The sequence below is a fragment of the Epinephelus moara genome, chromosome 2, assembly GCF_006386435.1.
Source record: "Epinephelus moara isolate mb chromosome 2, YSFRI_EMoa_1.0, whole genome shotgun sequence".
NCBI classification, from domain to species: Eukaryota; Metazoa; Chordata; class Actinopteri; order Perciformes; family Serranidae; genus Epinephelus; species Epinephelus moara.
The window spans coordinates 40,165,981-40,170,467 of record NC_065507.1 but is presented as its reverse complement, the minus strand read 5'-3'; positions in this window follow the sequence as shown (position 1 = coordinate 40,170,467).

The window sequence follows — 4,487 nt, the reverse complement described above, 5'->3', positions numbered from 1 at the left end:
TGTGGAGATATGCAACACGTCCTGTTTTGTACCAAATCTGCAGGAAGCTGCTATTTAATAACTTCAGTATTCTTTGGAATATCAAAATTCTTTTAATAACTTTTTGTCAGGACAGTCCACAGATGCTGTGTGCAAAGTTTCGTGCAAATTGGTGAAATTGCCTAGGAGGAGTTCGAAAAAGTAGGTTTGCGACATTTTGCAAATTTGTGGAAAAAAAACTATAGGCGGAAATGGGCGTGGCCTTTATCACGAGATTCAGCACAATTCACTGAACGCGTGGATATAAGGTTTTTGAATGTGCCACAAAGTATATGGGAGTTATGACCCAAACCGCTCGGGCCCTAATAATAATAATAATAATACATTTTATTTCTGGGCGCCTGTCATGACACTCAAGTTCGCCTTACAGAGTAAAATACAGAGTAAAATACAATAAAATACAAAGTATAAGATGATTCAACATTTTACAACAAACAAAAATCAGTTTAAACAGCAAACAAAACAAACATAGACAAAACATCTATTCAGGCTTACCCACTCAAATTATTCATTACAGCGAGGTGGTCTTTCTGCTGGGCCTTAGGCCTGTCGCACCTTCAGCGGTGCCTGTGGTGGACTGTGCATGGCAGGGGCGTCATCTTCCCTGAGGTAGGCCTACACCTGACCGCATATCGCAAGGTTTTGCTGCAGGGTCTTCAGCTGGGGACCACTGCTCATTGACGTTTCGCCCCTTATCCCAGAACATCTCCTGGTGGCGGGGCAGTGAACAGGGACGTCTCCCTGACACTCCCTGCAGCAAAACCTAGTTGGATGTTACTCCCCAAGCCTTGTATCGTCGTTTCAGCCAGAGCCAGTGGCTTGCTTTCTCAGCTTCCTCAGAGAGCTCTTTGGTGGATCTGCTCAGTGTGGATCCACATAGTCCCAGGTCCTTGAGTAGGCGTGATGTTGATCTGCCCACAAAGCCTCTGGCTCCCACCTCCACCGGGTACAGCCTCACACTCCATCCACTTTCTCTGCACTCCACGACCAGGTCTGCATACTTTGCCTTCTTTCTCTCGTAGGCAGCTTCCAGTCCCTCCTCCCATGGCACTGTCAGCTCGATCAGTATTGCTGACTTCACGGCTACAGACCACAGCACCCCGTCTGGTCTTAAGGTGGTGCTGCATATCTCCTGTGGGAACTGGAGCTGCCTACCCAGGTCTACTTCCATCTTCCACACCGCCCCTGGTGTTAATAGCTTGGTGGGTGGTCTCTTGCTGGTATGCATTGCGGGTTTCCCCTGCCTGAGGAAGTGGATCCTGCATCGGCTTTCTGATGGACTCTGGTTGTTTGCCTCCTGCCGACTTTTCTCCAGCACCTCTGCCAGCTTCCTGAGCACTTGGTCATGCCACCATCTGAGCCAACCCTGTGTCAGTGCTGTTTTGCAGCCCGACAGAACATGCTGGAGTGAGGCATTGATGGTCCCGCAGAGGTCACAGGATTGCTCTGTTCCAAGCTATAAGTGGAGGTTTTGAGGGCTCGGGAGGGTGTCGTATGTTGCCCTAATGAGGAAACTTAGCCGAGCCTGTGGCAGTTTCCAGAACTATGCCCAGCTGATTGCTCGGCTCGCGACACCCTCCCAAGTTGTCCACCACCCCTGTTGCCCCTGTGCCACAGACCTCACTCTGAGCTCCTCCTGCTCGATCCTGGTGACCTCTGCAACAACAAGGTCCTTCCTCTCCTTCCTGCTTGCCTTGGACCATAGGATGGGTGGGTCGCTCCATCTGAGGCATGCCCGCCCTGTCTGGACCATGCCCACGACTTGTTGATGTTGCAGTCTTCCCATCACCTTCTGCACCTCCTCCTTGGCCCTCCATTCCTTCCAGTCTCAACTCTGGCGTTTGCATCAGCCACTGCCCTGTCGGAGGAGTCTCTTAACTCCATCACCAGCCTTGCCTTCTCCTGCCTGTAGCCCAGGGTGATGGATTTCAGGGGTAGCTGGAGTGAGTTCCATCCGTACAGGCCAGCAGCTGAGAAGCACCGTGGTAGGCCAAGCCATTTGCGGATGAAGGAGTTGGCTTTTGCCTCCATCTGGCTTACGGCTGATGAGGTGACTTCGCACAGCTTCAGAGGCCACATCACCCTTGGGTACAGGGTGAAGTGATAACACCACACCTTGTACTTTCCAGGTAGTTGGCTTGCGTCGATCTTGGACAGGCCTTCTGACAGCTGCTGAAGGATGATTTTCCCCATATCCTTGTCTGAGAGACCAGATGTATAAAGTCTTCCCAGGTTTCAGATGGGCTGATCCACGATGCGGGGGATGTCTTCCCCTCTGATGGTGAAGGCGACTCTGTCATTTCTCTCCCCCTTTCACAATGAGAGGCTCCTTGACTTCTGCGGCTTGAACTTCATCCTGGCCCAGGTGATCAGCTCATCCAGCCTCTTGAGCAGCCTGGGTGTGCATGGGGCAGTTCGTAGCAGGCAGGTGATGTCGTCCATATAGCTCCTTAGGGGCGGGAGCCTCTGGCCTGCAGGCAGTTGGACCCCACCCACCACCTGCTTTGCCCCGATCAGGATGACCTCAAACGCTGCCACGAAGAGGATGGGGGAAATGGAGCATCCCATTCAAACGCTGCCACGAAGAGGATGGGGGAAATGGAGCATCCCATTGCGATCCCTACTTCCAGTTGTTGCCAGCCAGTGGTGACCTTCTTCAGTGCAAAGCACGTGTGCATGTCCTGGAAGTAGTTCATGATCATGGTCCTGATGTTGTCTGGGATGTAGAAGAATTCCAGAGTGTAGGCTATGAGCTGGTGTGGCACTGACCCATAGGCATTTGCTAGGTCTAGCCATATGACATGCAGATCTTTCTTCTCCCTCTTAGCGGTCTGGATCTGTTCCCAAATCATGGAAGCATGCTCTACACAGCCAGGGAAACCTGTAATCCCGGCTTTCTGGCAGCTGGTATCAATGTAGTTGTTCTCCATGAGGAGAACTCTCTCAAAGAGAGAAGGAAAGCCTAAACAGGTGAGTTTTCAGCCTGGATTTAAAAAGTGGTAGTGAATCAATATTTCGGAGGTCAGGGTGGGGTGCATTCCAGAGTTGGGGAGCAGAGCGGCTGAATGCTCTGCCCCCCATGGTAGTGAGGCAAACGGAGGGGACAGTGAGGTGAACAGAGGAAGAGGATCTGAGGGTGTGAGCAGGTATGGTGATAGGAAGGAGGTCAGAGAGGTACAGAGGGGCGAGGTTGTGGATGGCCTTGTAGCTCAGAAGTATAATCTTATAGTGGATGCGATAGGTCATGGGGAGCCAATGGAGCTGCTGTAAGATAGGTGTAATATGACTGGTGGATGGGGTCCTAGTGATAATACGGGCAGCGGAATTCTGAACCATCTGCAGTTTATGGAGGATTTTCTGGGGGAGACCAAACAGGAGGGAGTTGCAGTAGTCAAGCCGGGAAGTGACAAGACTGTGAACCAGTATGGCAGCAGTGTGAGGTGTGAGGGAGGGGCGTAGGCGGTTGATGTTGCGGAGATGAAAGTAGGCTGACCAGGTTATGTTGTTAATGTGGGATGAGAAGGAAAGCGTGCTGTCGAGGATGACACCCAGACTCTTTACCTGAGGGGAGGGGAGGATGGAAGAATTGTCGATCGCTATGGTGAAACTGTGGGCTTTGGCTAGAGGGGATTTAGTTCCGATTAGTAACATTTCTTTCTATTATTAATCAGAAATAGCACCAGGCAGGGAAGGGGTATCAGGACAGGGCTGGGGCTTACCAGGTGGCAGGGGCAAACCAAGGAGGGTCCTAAATTAAACATCTGTGACACTGCACACACACAACCAAAGAAAATCGTGAAGGGAACCATCACCGGGAACTGAACTGCCACCGCGGACCCACAGCACCTGACCAGAGACAAAAAAACACAAGAGTTAAAAACGTGCCAAAGCGCTATACGCACTGATGTGGACAAGCAAAATAACCAAAAACAAAAATACAAAGAACTATAGGTAAGCAATACGTCATAATAAACAAAACACACATCAACCCTATGGGCCCGAACGACGCATAGTGCGTCCAAATTCACACCTGTTCTTCTCTATTGATTTTTTCCGCGACCGTGCATCATAGCGAGAAGCCACGCATATCACGTGAAACAGCGGAATTGTAGCTTTCCGACAAGGCCAAGCACTTGTCAGTAGTTTTCACAGAGAAAAACAATGATAAATTTACACTAAAATTATGTATAACAGAGTTTTCATACAGCTTTGCATGCACATTACTCTTGGATGGATTACTCACGAATGCAGGCTTGCACAGAAATTCCACGTAAATCACATGAAAGTGCAGGAGCAGAGCTTTCCAGTGATACCACACATATCATTGTGCTGTCATCCCATCATGCTATAAATCCAGATCAATTGTCTACAAAATAAAAACCTGACGAATTTCTTTACAATCCATTATACAGATCTTGTTACCAGTCACTTCATATAGTGAGGAATAT